General features: G+C 37.8%; 1 protein-coding gene across 1 annotated transcript in view; it reads right to left on the reverse strand.

Moving 5' to 3' along the window:
• The window catches only part of FAM189A1 (family with sequence similarity 189, member A1), a 57,206-nt gene extending 44,426 nt beyond the window's left edge, over positions 1–12,780 (reverse strand). The window contains exon 1 of the mRNA XM_009070459.1: positions 12,730–12,780. The gene's annotated coding sequence lies outside the window, so the exon portion shown is untranslated. The remainder of the gene's footprint in view (positions 1–12,729) is intronic.
• Between the last annotated feature and the right edge of the window lie 11,320 nt (positions 12,781–24,100).

The raw sequence follows: 24,100 nt of genomic DNA on the forward strand, positions 1-24,100 counted from the left end.
AGTGTAAAATGAATCCAATGATCAAGGGCAAGAGCTTGCACTGAAGAAAACACGGAATTAAGTGTCAGAACCTGAAGGGCTACGAGATCTTAATGCTGCTTTAAAACTACAGAATTATTTCTTCACCTTTCTAGTTACAATGTATAAACAAGATAAAACATCCCTAGAATTCAGGGAGATGCACTAATACCACTAAGCTCCAAAAGTTTTAGAGCCACCAAGCAAGGGCAAGAGCTTGCACTGAAGAAAACACGGAATTAAGTGTCAGAACCTGAAGGGCTACGAGATCTTAATGCTGCTTTAAAACTACAGAATTATTTCTTCACCTTTCTAGTTACAATGTATAAACAAGATAAAACATCCCTAGAATTCAGGGAGATGCACTAATACCACTAAGCTCCAAAAGTTTTAGAGCCACCAAGAATTTGTGCACAAACAAAAAAAGCAAAGTCAATTGATTTATTATGACATGGTGTTAGCAGAACTAATTGAAGAAGTCAAAGTGGTTAGGCTACAGAACACGGGAAATGATCAACCATAACAGCTCATGCTGGTGGAGAGCTGCTAACCAAGAAATTTCATATTGCTATAAACCAGAAGTGGAGTAATATGCCTTCAAGAACTAACCAGACTGCCAGCCATCAATATTTATGAAGCTTATCTTTCTACCAAGTAAAAAAAACACAGCGACTTAATTTCACTCCTTCAGCAGCAATAATAAGGAAATCAGAAGAGACCACATGTGAGATCACAACATGGTCCTGCTGTTTGCTCTGCCCACAACATGTTCATACTTAACTAACACAACTGCATAATCTCCTTCCCTTTTGTCTTAAGCAAGAAAAGGATCATAAAACATCAAATTAATATAGTGAAAAAAATAATTAGCATACTTCTATACATGTTCCTTTGAATAATATATCTATATACAGACAGCACATATTTATTCTTTTCATGCATTTTTTTCTAGATTATTGCAAGTGGTCTGTGGTGATTCCATAGTGTTTTGCTCACAGGCAAAAATAAGATTTACTGTGTAGCTAAAGATCCATATCTGAGGTAGGGACATTGCTTTTTGAGATAAACAAATTAAGCCTATTGGATTATTTCTCCCAGGGGTCACCTCTAGAGATTTCATTGCTAGGTTAAGTATCTCTACAGGTCTTCATCTAACTGATCAGAACACTGAAAAAGCATAAAATACAAGGACTACAAGGTTGCAGAAGACTTTTTTTATGTTTTTCAGTAGAATGAACATATCATTAACTCAAAGGTGAATAACCTCTGAAACAAAGAACAAGGAAAACTTTGCCTTTCAACCATTTCTGCGTCCTTACAAAAAGGGAGCCATACACTGGCCATTCAGGATAACCTCTGCTCCTGAATGACTTGAAAAGAGTGACAGCAAGAGCAAGCACCCACCAGGCATGAGAACAGTACAAGTGCAAAAATGGAAGTACTACTTTCTGGGATTCTACCCAGGAGGCAGTTGGCAGCCTCTGGCCTAATGCTAGCAACTCAACAGAAATGAACATATGCCTTCCTCTGCATGTTCTCTTTTGATGTGACTTGTTGGCATTTCAGACCTGTTTAATTCAGTATTCCTTGTCCTCTGCCTGAATTAAAATAAAGTTTTGAACAAAAATAGCTTCTCTAGGTCTAAAGCTATGTTTTGTATCAAACAGGCAGAAACAGTCCCTGCTGTGTGGCACAGCACCAGGTTAAAGATTTTAATGCTTTCATGTTAAGAACCATAAATTATATTCTGTTTTAATCTCAATTATATAAACCCATTCAATTCCAGTCATTACCAAGTTAAATTACATTTTCTCCAGATAAAATTCCTTTTGACTAGGTCTAATGAGCCTATTTAACTTTTTAAGAGAAAGCTGAAAGCGAAGTACAAATACTAAAATCCATCCAACTATTTCTAATTTCAAAGCTAAATAGAAAGATGAAAACTTCTAGACTTCAACTTGGTGTACATGATTTTATGGACCATGTTATGGACCTATTAAATTACTGTATTACTAGTTGTTTGGTTGTATCTTCATTTCTGTATTTTTTGTAAAAGTTTTCTGTGGAAAAACCTTCAAATATCTTCAAATATTGTTCTATTTGAGATAATAAGCAACACAAGAAAAAATGATGCCTCTCTCTGACTCTATTTTATTTACTGTCAGAATAGCAATCAGCTTTGACCAACAGTCAGCAAGTCATATCTTCAAAGTAATTATGTGGCAGCTGTTGATAACAGCACAGTGTACAAAAGAGAGGGGCACTGTATGTTTTCAATAGGATTTGCATCACAAAGAATAACATCTATTTAAAGACCAGAAGTAGTTTCCTTTCCTCCTGCATCACTGTGTAGCAAACAACACCACCAATAAATTAGGGATTTGGCAGTAGCCACCCAAAACATGACCTTGTCTCAGTATACAGGAGTACAGAGTGACAGATATATGCAAAGACCTATTTATACCAAAACAAATCTCCTCCAGTATCTCACAATAAGAATATTACACTCAATACCTGCAAGAAGTTCCCAGTCAGTAAAAGCCATGGCCATGCAGACTATTTCCTCCAGCATGACCACACTCTAAGACAACAGTGAGTTCTGCATTGTCATATTCTACAATAAGCAGTATGTTTGTTACTTCTGTAATGCTTTGTTACAGCAGGAGCAATTATACTACTTATTTCAGCATTTTAGGAGAGCCCAAGAGTGGCCTGATCTTGTAATAAGCTTTGTGCTTTCAGGTGAGAAGCATTATGGAAAAATTTATCAGAAGTAGATGCTTCAGTATCAACTTTCTGCTGTTTTGACTCTAATTAACTCTTCTAAAATCTACACCTTTCCAAAGTGCATCAAAAGAAACAAAGAGTATTTTCTAGGAAGATGGGTAATAAAATCGTTGTCCCCCTAAAGCCTGAACTAAAGCTACTACAGAGAATCTTACAGCTCATGGGATACTTGAGCTGTAATTTGAGAATGAAGCACCAGATAACTAAATCCTATTCGAAAATTAAAAGCTCAGTCCAAACCAATAATTTTATTAGTTGCTCTGCTGGCTATATCATCATCCTACTATTCCTAGCAGGACAGCAAATACTTTGAGATCTCATTTTGCAGTAACTGATTTTGCTATCTAAAATCCTTTTCAGCCTGTTTCAAACCCCTTCATGCCCTAACAAAAATCCATCCCTGTCTTGTCCCCTCCCTTTTCCCCCAGCCCAGTGAGCAGCAGCAGGAGCTCACTTGCAGGTTTCAAGCATATTTGCTTCCATTTCTCCATTCTTTGCTATGCTGCTGACCAGTCCAACAGCTGAAGAGATTCTGACAAAGCGAAAAGTAAAAGGATTTTATAGCCACACTGCAGCAGGATCCTTTCCAAAAGAAACCTTACACCCTCCACACTGCTTTGGCATCGATTTGCCATATGAGGATGAACACATATCTGGCAAAGACATTACCACTGCTTTATGCCAATCCATGCTGAAAGTCTTGCTTTCAACATCTGTGAACCAAGCATTCCTGAAATGAACATTATTTAAAACTTTAAACACACTTCTTTTCACATTGACTCGTTTGAGAAGTGCATTTAATACTGAACTTAACCTCAGTGACCTACAGGCTACTAATGTATAAAAGAGGAACAAGGAGAGGAACTACATTTTTTTTCAGATAAAATTCAAGCTCTCTCTTGAAGTATTCAAGTAATGCAACACACTTCCAACAGCACTTTTAACAAAACAAAGTTTGCTGGTAATTATTTTCATAGCAGAGAACAAGCTTAAGCTTTGTCAAATAATCTATGGAAAGGGCAATGGGGAGTAACCAGCTAGAACATGACAGAGTCTCATTCAAAGTTTGCTACATGAAAATAAGCATTTGAGAATCATTCAAAACTCTGCAGTTAATACTGCAACATAACTAATCAAATAATCTCTACTGTGTGGAAGCAGTCAAAAGAAGGCATTTTGACAAAAAAATTGTTTAATATAGTAGTCTATATTGTCTAATTTTTGACATTGACATTTCCATTTATGCACCAGAGCTTCCCTAAATAAAAAAATCCATGCATATGAAATATAACTGAAAGCATTACTTTTAAAGAGAAAGAAATCAAACAGCACTAACCTATTTTAATGCTACTCAAAACACTGTCAATTTGAAATGCTTCAAAAATGACTGCTCCAGCTCTACAATCCGGTGGAAAAGCAGAGTTGCTATCCAGTGTAATGATAAACACTTCAAACATAAATACTTTCTGAATAGAATTTTCACCACGCAAAACCAGATTTAAAACTTGTAACCAGTTTAATTTTCCTTCCAACATACTCTCTAAGGAAGTAAAAATTGAATCTTTCTTTAAAGTTACCTAATAAAACACTATTTCTCAGAAACACTCCAGGACAACAGCAAAAGGAAAAGAAAATGATAATTCAGGCCATTAGACATTTAGGATATTAGGAAAGACAACATTTTTCTACATTAGCTTTGTCTATAACAAACCAATCCATACTGAAACAAAGCAGACAGCTAAGTCTGTAAAGAGAAATTAAAACATTTTTTTAAAGTGTGAGTAGTCTAGTAACTTTAACCCAAATCTATGCAAGATTGAATTTATACTTCCATAGCAACTACATAATAGGTTCTTCCATCTAAACAATACATGACTTTTTGCAAGTGTCACATTGCTGGATGGATTCACCTCATGCAACTGTCGGTGAAATGCTACTCCATAGAAATTAACCTTCCATAACATCTGTAGCAGAACTCCCCGAGGAAATAAAAGCTCATGTTGTCCTGCTGACAAGGACAGGCATCAAAGGGCTACACAAGCAGCCCTTCCTGGCAGAAGCGTAATTAGAGAGAAGCAGGTTGTAAAGGTCAGATACACAGATATTTTGCATCTGTCTTTCCCAAAATATTAATAGCAATTAACTATTCCTGTGCAATTATTTTCATTAATGAACAATTGTGTTGTTGGAAGAATGCTTCTGTGGGTAAGTGAGGTCAGCAAGCCATGACTGCTAATCTCTGTTGAGAGGACAAGAGTGTTTTCAGGATCAGACAGTTCTGAATCAAGGCTGCAGTGTGGACAGGGCTTTTTTCCAATTTGATTCTAATATAACCACATTATAGTTTTGGCTGTTTAGAGAAAAATTGCACACACACCTCTAAGGAAGACTTACAAAAATAATTTGATGGAGATCCATTGGTACGTGAACTATAAGATTTCTAAGACCTTTACTCATATATGTGAAATAGAACTGAATCCATAATGTTGATGGAGATTTTATAGCATTTGTAGTAAGGAAACCCAAACACTCAATCACAGACCTGTCTAGCTCAGGATTTAAACCATGCTTCACCTGGCAAACAAATCCCACTGAAATCAAAGTATTTTTCTTCAACAAGCACAGGATAATGAGATTCTCTTTGGATAACAGTGCTTTTCTTTCCATCTGTTGCACCAACAAAACTCAAATCACATGATTATTGATTTTACAAAGAATGACGGATCCATCCCCAACTCCATCAACTTCCACAATACCTCATTTTAGTTCATGCAAATATTTATTCTACTTTTAAATAAAAGCATTTTAAATGCAGTTGATCTTGTCTAAAATTAATTTTTGCAGCTACTCAAAATACAGAGTTTAATAAATAGTCTCCATGTTACCCAACTAAGCAGCTCCAGTGATACCAGATTAATTTATCAAGCAGAAAGAAGAAATGCTGAAGGAAACTAGACTCACACCAAGAACGAGTAGAAGAAATTAGACTGCATAAAGGCTGCCAAAAGCTCCAGGACCAGATGGGATGCAGCATGCATTTCTAAAAGAAGGAGCAAATGAGATGAAAGAGCCATTAGCAGATATATCTGGAAAGCATGTGAGAAGGAGGGAATTACTGATGGACTGAGGAGAGGCGACTGCAGCACACTCATACCATGCCACAGCCTTCACTGGGAGCAACAGCAGCAGTGACACTGGAACTGGGACAGTTTCCTACAGCCTGGGACTGTGCTACATGAACTGCTGCCACGGCAGCACAGTGCAGCAGGAGCAGATGGGGAGGAGAAGGGGCTGTTTAAGGGTAATTAAGATGTGCTTGTTTAGGAAGGGGCAAGTGTTATGCCCCAGCAGGTTTTGTCTGCTCTTCAGGAAAAGCTGCTTGTGGTCGTTTTAAACTTTGCCACTGGGGATAATTAATTAGCAGATGGATGCTCAGCAGAGGAGTCAGGATTCTCACATGAGTGACAGCTGGGGGCAGCTGGGCCCAGGAACAGGCAGCCTTTAGCAAAAGGGTAACAGAGATGCAGACACAGACCTAGCAAGAAAAAGCTGTAAGAAGCATTAAGCTGTAGAAGGGGATAGAGAAGGTTCATTCTACAAAGATGTTTCACTCTGTGAGATCTTTTCTCCACCATTGCAAAGATTGCCCCGATTCACATCTGCTTTCATTCAACTGGTGTTTCTTTCTCTTCCAGTACACAACTTTACTGGGTCATTCTCTGCTTTTTTCTCCTTCTTCCTCTTCTGTCAGGTATATTCTAATAAGAGAGCACTAGGGGCAGGTTTTTATGTCAATTGCACCATTATACGAAAGAACAGAGAATGCAATCAGCAATCTAAGCAAAAAAAAAATCCAAAAAACCCAGCAAGAGGCAAGCCAACACACTTGTGAACAGCTAAATGCTTATGTTGACCTACCTGAAAAAAAAAATATTTACAACATGAATGTAATCAGAGTTTATAGTAGTCTAACTGCAAGCTTTGAAGACCACACTTTTCAGATCCGCTATTCACTCCAACAAGAGACAATATTTCATGGCCTAAACCAGCAGTTCATACACTGCTCTCACAGGGTAGGGGACACAGGTGGAAATTCCAGCCAACCTCTGACTTCCTCACTTGACACACATGTACATGTTAAAAGCTCTTCTTTTTCAAAACCAAAAGCTGCACTAAAGCACAACAGTTACACTTTTTAATACTGAGGAAGACAAGAAATGTAAGAACAACAGAAAATGAGTCAATGACCATGTTCCAAACTAATACAAATACAGAAAAGGCTCAATCTAGAAAAAAAACTCAAACCTCTCAAAACCCTCAGATTTAAAGCACAAACTATTAAGAGGGTTCAGATAGGAAAGCTCATCATATTTGACAAACTACTTTCCAGTCACCCAAAGTGACTCCCTTGCTAGGAGTAACTCCATTTATAAGCCACACATAGCATCAGAAAAGGCCTCAGAAAGCCTGAAACAGCATCCAGAGGTTGTAACACTTCAACCTAAGAATAAATTAAGCTCAACTAGACTATCAGAGTTTTGGAGAAAACAGCATTTATCGCACTGCATTAATGCACAGCAAATAAAATAGTCTGTGCTATTAATTTCCACAGACTGATCACAAGTATCAAGGTTCAAATTAGATTGGGCAAGTGTGGCTGATCATGTAACTCCTCTTTTCTGAATAACTGCACAAACATCACTAGGGCACATTTCTGCACTTGCACATCTAAAATTACATCCATTTTTTACAAGTATCTTTGAAATCTACTTTCTGAGAAGTGCTTCAGGAAAATCTGATCACTTGAACCTCCACAGAAGAGCAAAACACAAACCCCAGCACAAGTATAGTCCAAAGCAGTTGCTAGACGTAACATATCTATGTAAAATATCTACATTTTTACCTAGTTATGTTATTCATCAAGGTAATTTATGTAACAAAACCTGTTCATTTCTCTTACAGTTGGATACTTCTTCAATATTTGGAACTGAAAATTTATGCAGGAGCATAAAACCACTCTAGTGAAAAAGAAAGGATCAACATTGTGCTCGTCCTGCTACTACTGACACTTCAACTGCTGTCAGAAGCTGAGAAAAGAAAAAAATGCAAAACATCTACAACCAACTTTTGTGGGAATGACTCAAGCAGGATGCAGCTAAGGATGCCTAAAACAGACCTGTTTAGTTGCAGTTCTGTTCCTATTCTCTCCTATTCCTCTTCAAATGCTGTTTTCACTAAGGTCTCCAGTCCAGGAACAGCATTCATAAATTTAAACTGCTCTTCTTGCAGCATCTGAACACTGACCAACCCAAATTTGACATAAGAAGACCAAAAGAGATCCACAGCTTCTACCATGCATTTCACATGAAGTGTGGAACACAGCCAGATAAGTGGCAAGTACTCATATTTCTCTCAGGAGGTCCTACAGACCACTGGCTCAGTTACTAGAAGCAGGGTAGGAAGGGAACATACATTCCTAGAATAGGGAAGGAGCAGGGAGGACAGTTACTGTCTGACTGAAAAAAAACCCCAAATTCTGATATTCACTAGCCTAGTTTAGTGGGTAAGTTGTTGGGGTTTTTTTAAAATAAGAAAAGATAACCCCCAAAATCATTTAGGTTTAACTGCACTGTTTGAGAATCTGCTTGAAATAACTGCAAAAGAAGCAGCTTCAATAGAAATATATTTTTAACCTGCTTTCAAATGTGTAACCTGGAATACAGTTATCAATAAATACATCAGCCTCATTTTTAGATCTTGTCTCACAGACTTTTGGCACAACTCCAGTCATGCTGCAGTACTATGCAGAGACAGTTGATCTAGTTTGGTTCCCAGAGCAGTATAGCCATGTCAGTGCTTAATACAACTAATCCTCAGTGAACGGAGGAAGGGAAGAGGCAAAGAAAACTAACTATAGGAAGAAGATTATTTACAGCTTACACTTTCTTCACTGAAATCATTCGAACCAATCATTCAAACCTAAGATACAAATCTAATGCAAGTCAGTTATTTATGGTGCTTGTGACACTGTACTTAAAAATGACACTGAAAAATCAGATTCCATTGTGTGATTTCTTATTGACATGTTTTTGGTTTACTCTCTGCTCATGTAGGTCCTGTTCGTCCCAACAGCTTTTGATCTCTATCTCCCTCATGTTCCCACACTCACACTCCAATTGCTTCTTCCTGTCTTAGTCCTCTGCCTTTCTCTTCTCCTTGATTTAGCATTCAGCTCCTCTGAATTTGAGTATTTTCCTTCCATGCCCCCAGAAAAGAGGTCAACAAAAACACTCTGCTCTCAAGTTTCAAAGCTTGGGTTCACATCAGCTCTGAGCAAAGTTTACAGCTTTATATCAGAAGAGCTTTGTGAACCAGTTCTGGATTTACTTTCCAAGTAGAAGTGATTACAGCTTTCCAAGTCTCTTTTTGAAAGCAATACTCAGCATTCAGCCACCTCCCAGCTGATCAGAAAACTTTGAAAAACTGTGGTAAGATGCAGCTGGTTCTACTCAGTGTTTTGCTAACCTTCAAACTAATGCTTCAGCCTCAAAACAACTGTTTGTCTAATCACAGGGCTCCTAGGGAACATTCTGATCAACAGATTCAAAGAATACTCAGGCTGAAATGATATTGCAGAGGGATCTGTTAAAGCAGAGAGATTTCCTGTATCTCATCTCAGCATCACACAAGTATCAAAGCCAACACCGAAACACAAGGTGAGGGTGATTTCAGACTCTGCCATTGTCCCACACTGTCATTTTTCCACTTGTTTTTCTCCTACAGTCTTGACCCATTTATGCTAACATTGTCTCGCCACTACACAGATTATCTTTTTATTCCAGTAACCAAAACCAAATCTCTACCTTGGGGGGTGGGGAATGGTGTGGTGGTGGAGAGAGGACCACCACTTCTTTTTTTTATTGAAAAATTTCAGATTTCATCCTAAAAGAAGCTATAAATTCTCTTAGTTCATGTCTCATCACTTAAGCTGTTTCTGTTCCTTGAAAAAAAATACTAAATCTATGAGTTTACTTTAAAAGCTTTTTCATGTAAAAATATTTTTCTGGGGTCACTCAAGTGCCAGATGGCAACAGAGAAGCTTTCTACTCAATTCAGAGGCAGAATTAATCTCCTTAGCACAAAGAGATTTGCAATTACCATCGATTGTAACAGAAAAATAATCTGACTGCACAGGTTTTTCACAAGGTGATCTGACCTCGGGAGCTACTCAAGCTCTCTTCCAGTTTTCAGACACTTCCATAGACCACAAGGAAACAAGTTTCCACTTTAACACTGCATTTTAACCTTAAGCAGTGCTAGTGACACAGCCAGCATTTCCTTTCCAAAAAAAAGGGACTCTGAACAGATTTCCCCAAAGCACTACAAATTTTCTGAGATTCTGAAATTGAAACCAGACAAGGCTTAAGGAGGAAACATCTTAAATATATGGAAAACACTTTTCAAAATTAATGTGTGAGCAATTTAAATATCTCCTTTGCCCAAGTGGCAAACATAAAGACAGGTTTGATAGCAGACACCAACTCCTTGTACACACACAGGCACACACACACACACACATATATATATATATAAATAAAAATAAATGAAGCATTGTAGTAACATAAGCACCTGATGTCTGGGTGGTGACCAAGAAAATGTAGACAAACTAACAAAATCAGGTGAATTTTCCAGATAATTAAGATTTGCAAAGACATTTTAGCAGGAGAGCTTCTGAGTGCAATTAAAGTTCTGCACATTAACATCAGAGTAAAACTTCCTTAGTGCAGACACATTTGTAAACCTCTTACTGAATGTATAATACAAACCAGCATATGTACTAATATCTCATAAATACACAACTGCTCTCAGTTTTGACTTCGGTTCCAAAGTGTTAACTATGCAACAACCTACTCAGTTCTATACTAATACTACATAACACATTTCTGGTATAATACAGCCAGAAATTAATGGTTAGGAACTACTATTTATGTTTAATGCTTCTTCAGCTTCTTTTTGCCTGCAAAAAGTAATAGATTTGCAAAGAAAAGACATTGGATCTGTGGAAAAAAATGGTACAACTACAGCACAGAGCAAACCAGAATCAGCAGCTAAGCACCACACAACCACTCACTCCCTGTCCCTTGCAGCAGGACTGGAAGAGAATTAGAAAAGCCTAAGTGAAAAACTTGTGGGTGGAGATGAAGACAGTTTAATAAGCAAAGAGGAAGGAAAAAGCTGAAGCAAGTGATGCAGAGTGGGGAAAAATAGAAAGCCTTGATACTGTACAAGTACTGCTCAGCAACAGTCAAAACACTGGTTATCATCAACCCTGTTTTAGTCACAAATCCAAGAAATGCAGAAAACTGGCAACCTAAAATATTATAACAGTTTCAGCAGTTTCCAGAACGTCACAGGTGGTGTATGGTTTAATTTTATACAACTTTATTCATGGCTTCAAATGCTAAAGCTATCTATCCTTCTGTTAGCACTCTCAGCAATGCCAGATCTTGTAACACACTGCAATAAAAAGGACGTGCATTGCTATCGATTATAGAGTTGTTGCAATACTCTAAGATAGGTTAACAGGTAATTACTGTCCATATGCATTTGGCATATGTGTTGTATAAACAGATCACAAGGAATACAACTCATTAGCATCTTGATGGTACTTTGTGCTATGAGGCTGTAAAGTTAGAGTGTTGATTGCTTCATCAGAAGAGTTATCCTGCACATGTGGGTTCCAACTGCTCAAAGGTATTTACAAAGCTATTCAACAAGGAAAGCAAGACATTGTCTAGCCACTGCAAAACTATCAGCCTGGCTACTGCACAGCTTGATCAGGCACAGAGGGGAAAACATCACCTCTGTCCCCTAGTCTTCCAGCTGATTATTTTGTCACCACCAAGTGCCAATACAGAAATACAGAAGAAAATCAGGATCTAATTCCTCAGCATTAAGCTTACTCTTGGAAATAAATAATTTCCTAGAGTAAATTTTAGGCAGGTGAGCTGTTCTGCAGGCATTAATGTCACCATTTACTATTTCTTCCCTTTTACCTTACACTGACCAGGACTGCCTATTTACATTTCACAGAGTGATTGGATATGGGAAAGTCTGGCTGGGTTTACAACGTGCAAGAAACCTTCAGGAATCAAAGCAGCCAAGTCTCAACAGGCCTGAATAACGTTTCTGATGCATGAGTGTTTATTGTTTATTCAAATGATATAAGCTCTATGACTACTGTTTTAGTTTATAATACTGAAAGATAAACCTGAAGTTCTAATTAAGCTTATTCTTAACACAGCACTGTCAATGTCATACTTTCCATTATATTCTCTTTTCTGGGGGCTATCTTTAGAACTATACTACGAATGTTTTGTGTTACTGTGCTACATATGCACACCTTTCCAAAGGCAATATTTACCTGCTAACACATCCTTACTGACACAGTCATTGCTCTTTTTAATAAGATTGATTTGAATCTAATATTGCTTTATGCTAATAGGTTATCTGAAACTCTATTGGCATGCATATACAAAGAACAGATTACTTTTCATTATTAAGTAACTACATGATACTCACAATAGCAATAATAATGTAGCTTAAAATTCTTCTTCAGATGAAGAGCATCTATGAATTTGGAATACATTTTTTTCCACTCAGGTAACTGGTTAAAAGGATTGCTTTGTGCTGCAATTTTAGGCAAATTAAGCTAAAAGCAAAGGTAAATGCAGACCAAAAGGGTGTTGTCAGACAGAAGAAAAATATTATTGTCACCTAGGGACTTCATGTAATACAACCTCAAAGTCCCAAAGTTTTGGTACTAGGCACTTATAAATATTAGGATACATAACAGCACTGGAAAATCACCCCCAAATACTATTAGGCTTCTATAGAAAGACAAAACCACTGGGAGTTACTCACCACAAGTGAAAGGGGCCTCTTCCATGAAACAACACCGATCAATCCTGACAACAGCACCTGTGATAAGGAGAGCAGAGTCACTAAAGTGACATGAGGTTTACACCAGTGTCAGTAAAAAACTATTAAGTGTTATGATGAAGCTCAATACACATTCATGATATCTATTTCCAGAATGTTGGAAATCAACTGCTAAAAATATAGCACCTTCCTTTCCATCACAATGAAAAAAACAAACCAGAGCTACTACTAAGCTGTTTTTAAAACAAATTTTAATCCAGCAGCCAGATACACTTAGTTCTGATCAGATAATGATAGGTCTTACAACATTTCTTCTCTCCCAGTCCCAAATCTTATCAAACACTAAAGGGGAATAAAGGAGTATGGTAGATTTTCATGTGGTCTCTTAGCATCATTTAAAATGGGGAGTAATGATAGGACAATCACAAAATAATCCAGGACATCTGCATAAATTAGTAAAGGGGATTTTTTTGGTTTGTTTTACCCATCAAACAACCACTCTGCTTGATCTTATGTATGGAAAAGAGCCCATACACTCATTTAAAACCTATATTTAACACAGAGATACATTACTCCCTCCACTACAAGCCAAAACCAAGCAGGATTCAGACCTTTATATACCTAAGCTGACCTTAGCTATTATTTGAAAATAACGTGTAAGTTACAGTTGAGACACCATAAGCTTTACATAAATTTAAAAACAGAGAAACTGGAGCAATGGGGTGAGAGATATTGACCCTGGGGTGGGGGAAAAAAGGTGTGGAGCAACCTTTTCATTAGAACTTCTAAATAAAACAAATAATAAAGTGGAATACAACTAAAATGGAGATAAAATAATGCAGAATGTATTTATTTCCCAAGTCTGCAGTGTCATTTTTCACCTCAGCTTGTGTAAAGAATTTGTGTAAGCCTAAATTACCTACTTAGCTAGTCACCATTCCCACTGTGTCCTGCCTTCCCAGCAATCTTTTAGGTATAAAAATAGGACAGCATAACAAACAAAAATGCATTTATATCTAGCCATTAGAGAAGCAGTGTAGACTGTACTGGGAACCAGGCTGGGAACAGTCCATCTACTGATGCTTGGTGTGAATGTGGGAGAAAGAGTTGTTAGTTACATGGAGAAGTTGGATTGGGGAGTGCCTAGTCTAAGCTTTCACTAAGGCTAGTCCGTGGACATTGATTCTGTGAGGATGTTCCAAAGATATTTCACAACTTGACAATATCCACAGCTGCTGCAGCTGCTGAAAACATTATTCAGAATGACAAGATGTTGGAAGATTCACCTTTTGGTATTTTCTTTAGCAGCTATGCCATTAAAAAAACAAACACCTCAAATGAGGTTTTATACTAAGACCTCAATCTTAGTTTTTAAGTAAAGTGCAAACGCAACAGACAAGGCACAAATGCACAGCAAAAGGGAACCAAACTCAGGATATGGATATCAAAGACTATGCAGATAATGCCTACATGCAAATGGGCATCGTTTGTATTCTGCAGTGTTTCCTGTGGCATAGAAGCTACATATTTCTGGATGTTGGCCAAGTGAAGGATAAGCTGAGAATTCCATCTTTGCAGTTAATTAAATTTGCTCACACAGCTATGTTAGCTTATTATTGCTGTATGATAACTTGTCTCTGGGCTGATAGTCCTGTAATGTGAAACTGCACTCAAGAAGGCAAAATGACAGGGTTAGCTAGTTTATCTGCAGGCTAGACAGCAACATGCTCTCAATTAAATAAACGGGATGGCTGAAATTGTGAGGTTATTAAAGAAAACCCTTGAGGAAAAACAAGATATTACATTCCAGAATAGAGCCTGTATTGATACATAAAATACTCATACATAAGGCAGTACTTCTCAGACACCAAGTCATATGTTCAGAGTGAAGATACTCTAGTGCTCTACCAATGGGTAGAAAAGCTTTACTTTCATTTACAGTGCAACCTCCCCTGCTCGAGTTAAACACCTCCCCCTCCTGTCTCACATGTTTGTGGCATTGCCCAAGATGCAAGGGAGCTGATCCTTTTTGTTCAGCTGAACTACGACTGTGTTTGACCTTTACAGAGGCCTTGCAAGATGAAAGAGGTACATGTGTTCCTGTTTGGAAAAAGAAAGCTTTGTGGCACTCACCATAGTGGCTCCCCATGCGAAAGGTCAGGCACAGTCAGGCCAGTTGATAAACTAAATTTGCACTCATGACAGACTTGGTGTTCCACCTGTGTCTTTAATATTGTCATTAGAAGAGCTCACCTCAGCAACGCTCTCATGTAATTTTCCAAACCCCAGGCACTGTGGTTACTCAAAAAACAATTTTTCTTTGAGCTGTAGTTAGTTCCAGTGCTAAGCACTTTCACACATTAACCTCCAGTGCACACAACTATATAACTAGGAAAAAAGCATACGAAGGACAACACATACCAACATTTTGTTCGAATACACCAAATGACTACCAAAACAGAAATCTAAAGGTTTCTCATGGTATTGAAGACAACCAGGAATTTAAGAACAAAAAACACCAAACAAAATCCCCAGTGTGTGCATTTTGCTTTCTCTTCAGTTTGTATTTCCCACAAATATAATGCTAACATTGAACAAAGTGAGTAGAACCACACTAAGGTGGACCAAGACACATAGGCACAAGATAAGTAATTTTCACACTTGCAAGTAAAACACCATCATTTTCTAAAACCCAATAACCCAACATTGCAATCAGTACATGTCCCCATGCTCTGTGACAATCACTGCCTCACACATATGCTGTGCACAGGTTTATTCTCTTTGAAATAAAAAGTAAACTGTGCTTTGATGATTTTAACAACTTGCCCACTTTGGAACATGGTTTCATTTCAGAGCCTGCAGAGCATTCTCATCTACTACCTTGGACCTAAATTCTATCTGCTGAATTGCACTGAACTTCCCCATCACATAATAATCAAAATAAATCAAAGCCTCTAAAGACATTTCAAAAACATAGGTTTGCCAGACTCCTTATGTACAATTCCTACAGATGCATGTACCTGCTGACTATAACAACAACAGAATACACCAGTGTTGACTTCTGCAGCATTAGAAATGAAGTAACAAAGGCACAAACACTTTTCAACAGGCATATGAAAACTCCATTACCGTTAATGCGAGTGGTGCTCATGCATGACAAAGATGCATTTACTTTAACGGGCACATACTGAGGCAGGACAAGAACAGAAGGTAAAATTACTTTCCAGTACAGGGACTACAAACAAAGGATTATTTTAAAAGCCCTTGATGGTGTCTGCTCCAGCATTTTCAATGCTCCACACTCTGGTGAGTCTCCAGAATCTAGAGGGCTCTGACATTGAATATGGGACAGATCAGATGATGCAGTCTCTTCATGTAGCTTTAACCATTGCTTTCCAAGTCATCTCCAAAAGGTGTTACATGTAATACACTCTCTAGTATGTTTCCTTTAAACTTCTTTTCTGAACCACAAAAAATGTATATTTATATAAATATTGATTAAAACCACGATAAATATAGTGAAATACTATCAAAGTTAAAAAAATCTATAGAAATGCAAAATTACTGATGTCTAAGTAATCCATTGTTTAATAAAACGAATTATCCTTTTGGTTTTTTCTCAGTACAACTTGAGATCTATTAATGCTTTTCCAGTCTGATAAAGAGCATATGAGTTAGACGAAACTCCAAGTTTTATTGTCTGCTCTTATTCCCACTTCCTTGCTCAGGCTGATACAACATATGTCAAGTCATTCAGTCCTTTTCTACAAATTTATGGGTTCCTCATTTTATCAGCTTGTAAACACAAGACAAATTCACAGTCAATGGATTCAGTTATAATAAAATAAGTCGTTCACACTGATTGCAGAAACTCCTGGTCAGGCTTCTTCTAAGAACTGTAACTGTGTGTTTACAGATATGTATGCATATGCTTTAAAAACATGCTATGAATGAACCTATAAAGCAAACAGCCTATCTGTTTGTAACAGCACATAAGACAAACATCCAGCAAGGTGGGCCAGGCAGAACCAGGCACACATCAACAGGCAGAAGCAGCAGGCAGCAGAGTGGAGAGGGCAGGGCAGTAGTAACAGGCTGCCTAATTCACTTCAGCCAAGGAAGTAAATACCAGCACTAGTATCACTAGTGCTTTCTGTCAGCAAAGCACAACAGCAACTGTTTCTCGGCAGAAGTGCCTGAAGCCTCAGCTCTTGCCAAGATTCCCCTTTCTGGGCTACAGGAGCACACACTACTGCAAGGTTTAATTTTGCCGACTCCAATATTCCCAAAAGGGTCAAGTTCAATTGTACCTCAACAACTGAAAAGTATTGATAGCCCCAACTATCTTTAGGTCTAGCTGTACCTCACAGAGAGACTAAATCAACAGTTAAAATATCTTCAAGGATCTATGTTTCTGTGAAGCCTACAGTAGCCCTTGCAACAGGAAAATAATTATTTAGCAAAAATGCAAGTATTAAATATTGCGTGAGTAATGTCACAACTATCACATACACTACAAAAGCATGACAGGTTACTACTAGAGTACCAAATTTCTTAGAATAACACTCTCTGCAGCATCTGCAATACATTAGTGCAAAATGCTGGTAAAGTTAAATACAAGCTATAGGAAAGAGAACTGTGCAGCACGGGAATTAGCTGAAAAGGCACTGAAATAATCCACTGGTACTACTACTCTCCATTCCAATTTCTGGAAAAACACTAAGGATGAAAATCTCTTTGGGTGAAGGTGGTATGAATATATTAATGAGTATCAGAAGAAAAAAAGAAAAGGTTTATATGCATTTCTATATGCACACATGAAAATTGTGTGGACAAATAGAGAACAGTGGCAGGATTTTGGAATGGCCTTTCAAAAAAGTCATCTTAAATAGCAGCTGTTGATACAAATCATATCCTTCTGCCACATTCAAAACACTGCAAAAAAACAGTCATAGGCAAAAAGAATTTTTCCAGCAGTTAATATAGCTGTTGACATGCAGATACGCAAACTGACTGTTGACCATGATGCTATCCCCAGAATCTAGGGACTGCTCTCTTATTTGAAGCCTACACCAGTATGAACACAAAGAGCTCAAGCAGCACCAGACTGCCTAACCACAAGCAAGGCATCCATACACTGCAAGGTAAATACAAGCAAGTCAACAGTAACCCAAAACCCACAACAATTTCAGCACAGTTTTGAGCTGTTTTATAAAAAGACTCAGTATGTTCCTGACTCACAAACACTGCATCATAGCTTACTCTCATTTACCCACTGTGAACCTAAAACTAATCTAATTCTAATTGCCATGGAAACAGGAGCAGAGAAACAAAATCCCTTGGTGCCCCACAAGAACAGGACAGTAAAATTACCTATACATTGACACAGCTACCAGAATGTATTAACTGCACACAATTTCAATCTCATTTTAAGCTCTAGGGTGAGCTTTTTGTTGTTGTTGTTGTTGCTGTATTCCTATGAAATGTTCTCCACACCCATCAGAAATCTGCTTGTTACACATCAGTGGTTTGTTTCTAGAAGGAAACAATTGACATACAGAGAAAACCAAAGGTTGATGAAGCTTATATACATCAGAATAATGCATTTTCCAATTATGAAGAAACTTCATATGTTCTGTATTTGTCACTCTTCCAGGTGGTTCAGAACTGTTATGCTCAACATGCAAACCGTATTAAAAGCAATGGGCAGGGATTTAGATAAGATATTAAGCACAGAGCTGATATGTCAGTGGCTCACAATACAGTCTGAATTCTAATCTGGTTTTTATTAAACACATTCACAGAACACACTATTACATTATCTCATATGCCCTGCAATGCAATCCATGAGCATTAATAAAGGCACACAGCCATTAGTGTAAAGAGTATTTAAACAGAGAGGAAACTAAGCAGTTTGCAACCTACCCTCCAAGCTTTCAAATTTATTAGATTATTTATGAACAAACTCGCAATAAACAGATGACTGAAGACCTAGCCCAATATATGCTTTTCATAGGTGAAGAGCTTTAATTCAGAGTGAGATCTATTGAGATATTGTAAGAGATCACATAAGAAGTTTTTGTGGCAATTTCCATTTAGGACAACTCTCTCAAATGGCAATGAGGCTCCCCATGGAACTCAAGCAACTTGACTTCTCTAGAATGACCTGTGAATGAACCAGAAGAGCCCAGAGCTTTGAGTAACACCACCAGCAACACTGCAGCAGAACCAGTTGCTGTATGTTTCACAACATTCCAAATGAAAGCTAAACCAAGCAATTCTTTCAAAAATAATTGACTGCAGAAATCTGTGCCCACAGAGGCTATTCAGCACCTCTACAGTAGCTCAGATCAAGTGTGGATAGCTTATCGATTCTGTGAAGCAGGAAGGGTTTACTGAGGCAGCAGTCAAAAGCTTAATTAAAATGCACTGAACCAAATAAATCAGTGAAATTAGAAGCCGTTTGTCCAATATGATAGATCTGTATGAATGTATTGTACACTCAAGTGTTAATGCTTTCCTCATCTGAATATTTATTTTCTTGGTCTTTATGTGCATTCCATACAATAGATTACAAAGATGATTTGTAACAGGGAAAACACCTCCACACCTAACAGCATATTGAATTTCCTTTCCAAAAACACTGACAGATTTTAAATTATTTGTAATTTCATTATAGTTAAATTTTTTCAAGGGCTGAAAATGCGAAAACTTTTTTTTTAACTCTAGCAACAAAGGATTCCCTATTTTTTTGTTCCAAAGACAAAGGTCTCACTGAGCCACCAGGACTTCACTTCCAGAATTTTCACTTTATGTTTCAGTTACCAGAAAAAAAAATAAAATTATGATATCTGTAGTGCTGCTGTGACAAAGAAAAATATTGTGATAAATTCCTTTAGACATTCCCTAATCTGTTTTCACACCAATCTTGACTTGTATCATTGACTCAGTACAGAATATTATCCTAGAAATATTGTTTTCCAGTAGCGTTAGGAAATCACTAATCAGATTTTTGCTGCTGGGCTCTTCCAATAATTATAAAAATGAAGCCTGAGATTGCTTTAGATAAGTGGAATGAGACAACAGCTCTTTCAATTACTGACACAATTTCTCAAGGGATGAAAGCTGAGGTGTATTATAAAGTGATCTAAATATCAATAACAACAGCATTTCCTTGGCCTCAAACTTGGAAGAGCTTCCAAATGCAGATGAAATGCAGTGCCACTGCATATCACTAGTACACAGGAAGCTCCAGTCCTCCAGTTCCATAGACCTTTTGGAGCTATATTCTTAACTGCAGTGCCCCAGGGCACATGGAGGAAGGTTAATCAAATAGTAATAGACCTCATATTGTAATGAGCATGATTACTGATTTGCTCCAGGGCCACGCTACCAGATAAAGGGAAAGGTTAAAGATGCACAGACTGCAGCAAGAGATAGAAAGGGACAGAGCAAATATTCAATAGCCAGAGCAGATAAACACTAATCTCTAGCCTTAGCCTACTGACTTCTGTCACACTCCTGGTGAAAGCTGCTTACACTGCTGCATACATCACCTTTTCTAAAACACCCTTCCCAGGCAGCTGTAACCACCACGGACTGCTGTCAGCACAGCCCAAACAGGACATCAGACAAAGGACAAAGGAGTTTGGATAAAGGTTTAATATCAGGATGGATATGTGTCTTCCAAACACCTTGACAATCCAAGGATTCTAAAGATGAATTTCATATCTGACATCATGTAATAGTAATTTTTAAAGTTATTTTTCTCAAAGGATCCCATAGTCGAGGTAATTTATTGCTATGAATTAGCAGAATGAGTGTATCTGAAGCCTGCAGAATTACTGTTCTTTGGGCTTAACATTTCTGTTCATAGAAAAACAATTAGTATCACTAAACCTTAATGAAATTACACATTAACAATGCAAAGTCTTTTTGAATATCAGAAACACAACTAATGTACATCTCAAGGTGAAGCTGTTAAATAAAACATGGTAAGGCAAGAAAATGCTTTAAATGGCAGGTAGCAAAGACAGTAGTAAGGCTTATTCCAAAGACTCTGCTCCAAGATCATAAAGTTTGTGTGTTACAACTCCTTCCATGACAAGAAAATTTGATGCACTAATTTCATTTCTGCTGCTTGGGAGCCCCAGTGCAGTACCTACCCCAGGACCTACAGAGCAACTAAAATGATGTCTATTTTCTCTCTGTAAGAGATTGAAAGAGATTCCTGATCCCTAACACTACACTCACTTGAACAGCAAGATGTAATTTATAATAAACAAGGTCAAAACACACGAGCTCTGAATCACTACAGACAGTAAAATGTCTTGTTCAATACTGGTTACAAAACCAGGCTGAATCATCAAATGCAAATGTCTTCCATCGTGATTTTGGAAATAAAGCGAAAATAAACCACCAATCTTCATGAGACCTCACCTCACACCAGACCCATTTGCCAGATCTTGTGGTCTGCCTTCTAGGATTATTTAATGGCCATTCAGCCACAGACCACACTCACTCTATAGACACCCTTTCTCCACCAAAAAATTAAGTTTAAGGAGTCCAAAAGCTTATACCAACTTGACACCAAAGTCAGCACTTCTGCCAAATATAATGGGCACTTTGTGTCAAGATTAAGAGGGAAAGTATTTATAGTCTTAAAGACCAGTTCTGCATTTTTACATTATTCCTAGATCCAAACATTTCATCCTAAAAATTTATTTCTAGAGTAACACAGAATAATCCTTCAGAAGAAGACACTCAGATCTGCAGACTCTGTGGTTCCTTACTGCATCACTAATGAACAAATAAAAACCACATTACAGAAGCTACATCTGTATTGTCACCTGTGGAGGAAGCAAACATCCAGAAAAAGTGATTCCCATTGCCATGCCAGACATGCCTGCTTAACAAGGATTACAGATTAACTAGCATTATGCCTGACCTTTCGTGCTAGATCCACCACTGTGACCAAAAATTACAGTTAAATGAATGTCATGCAGTACAGCCATTCACGTATGGGCATTAGGCTGAGCAGCATTTGATTTTCTTTAAAACACCTTCTTAAGTACCTCCTAAAAAATTGCTATAAATTTACCTAACATTAAGTGGATTAGGCTCAAATGTGTCCATTTTCTCACTGCAGCACACAGTCAGATGTGTTCATTTTAAAAAACTTCACAGAGTCAGAGGCAAAGCAAACTGAATGTGCAGTACATCAAACTCAATTATATGTCAAAGACAGAGCCTCTGTGGTTTGTTCCACTTGTCTCTGACTGCCTACAAAAAAAAAAAACCTCACAAAGAAGCTTTGAAATTACCATCCCAGTAAGCTTCCCACACTCACAGTGTTTGTGTTACTGCAGCCTGGCTGACCACAGACTCAACAAAAGCGAAGCACTGACTTCCATAAAAGCAGCCATGTCCCTCCTTCAGTTCTCTGGAGATACTTTATTCATCAAGACAGAATAAACTGAAAACAAGACAGAGAGAGTAATATACTCACTTGCAAATGAGTTAGGACTATCACATTTTACACACGCTGGCACACAGCCTAAAAACAAAAACATCAACCAAGGCAGGAACATAAGACTCCTGGATTTTCAACATGCCTTGGAGAAACCAAACTTGTAACTTTAGATAGTTTTGAAAATCAGCTCTCAAAACCCAAACCAGAATGGGATGGTATTCCAGGACATAACGTGTCATTTGTCTTTTCCAAAAATTTGCTTGATTTTACTGAAGTTAAGCTTATGACAACAGGCTAGTAACTTTGCAGCAGTTGCTGTTTCTAGAACCATCTTCCCATTGTCTTTCCACGTTAACTGTCTGGAATCACCACCTGTAGCAGACCTGAAGCAAAGGTTTATTTTTATGCTGCAGATTGCAGAGAGAGATGGAGCTCTTCAGAGGCTGCTCTGGCCAGCAGTTTCCTTTTGTACATGTGGAGGAAGGTGAGAGGAAAACAATGACAACAATGGCTGCCCTGACATAAAGCCTTCAAGTATCAAAAGCACTTAACAGAGAAACTTGACTTTGCAGTGATATCAGACTGAGGACCACACTTGAGTTGCTGATTAACTGATAAGGGAAATTCAAAGAGAGCTCATCACACACACCTAGCTGGCAGCTGATGTGAAGAAAATGAGCCTCAGTACTTCAATGCTGTCAAGGAAGACTCTCTCAAGTTATTACTATTGATTTGTAGGAACATGACATGGTGTGTTGTGTTTCAAGGAGTCCTTGGTTAAGGACTAGAACAGGTATTGGTATGTTAACTAGGAAAACATTCTCTGTGGGATAATTTGTAACATGAATTACACCCTATTTGTACCATAGCAAACACATCATGGCAAAAAAGATGACAGAACTGTGGCAATCAACTACAAAATTGGCAGAGTGACAATGTTTGGGGTTCTGTTGGGGATTTTGTTTGTTTGTTTGTTTTGGGAGGTGTTTTCTTCCGTTTATTTTTTTAATAGAAAAAAAAAATCAATGCCAGCATCAAGGAAGCTGGCAGAAAGGGCAAGGAGAGGGGAGAGAATAGAATAGCATATAAAAATAATAACTCCATGAAAAAATAGTCAAAAATAAAATAGAACTGAAAAACATGAAAGCCACACTAACAGAAACTACAATGTCATGCAAATAGTCTGCTATTTATTTCTCATTCCTCAATTTTGGAAATATGAGCATCTAGAATACTACTGATTCTCATTAGACAAAAAAAAAATCAAATTAATGATTCAAAGCTTATTAAATAGAAAGCAGTTTTCCTATAATTTCCACAGCTTTTATTTCAGAAAGGTTTTCCATATATAGGTATCTAACAGATCCCAGCTCGAAAGAAACTCAGCTATCTGAAATAGCTCACACTTGCCATCTAGACTACAGATGTACAACTGAAGTTCTCCTCCCTCCTCCCTAGCAGAAGGTGATTCTCAAACTCATACACATATGCATGTGCAAGAACTTTGCCCACTGTAGGTGTATGTGCACTGTCTCCATACAGATGAGATGACTAGGTGACTACAGGTTAGAGAGCAATGAGATGCAGCCACACCATTACAGACCACACAGGCCCCAGGAATTAAAATTCAGTCTGTATAGCCAATACATCCTGTCTTATCTTTCCCCTCCTCCTTCAGCTCCACGTTGGGTCAAACAGTTCAAAAGAAGATATGAAAACAAACAACAGGCCAGACAATCGGACAGGGAAAATCTGAATAAATTAAACATGAAAATAAAAATAATCCCTTCCTGCAGCATGGACATACTAAGTGCAGAACCATTTCAAGCTTCCTAGTATTTCGTTACTAATGAACAGTGGTGAACGCACAGAGTTTCACCC

The sequence above is a fragment of the Acanthisitta chloris genome, unplaced genomic scaffold (genome assembly GCF_000695815.1).
Source record: "Acanthisitta chloris isolate BGI_N310 unplaced genomic scaffold, ASM69581v1 scaffold4382, whole genome shotgun sequence".
Classification (NCBI taxonomy): domain Eukaryota; kingdom Metazoa; phylum Chordata; class Aves; order Passeriformes; family Acanthisittidae; genus Acanthisitta; species Acanthisitta chloris.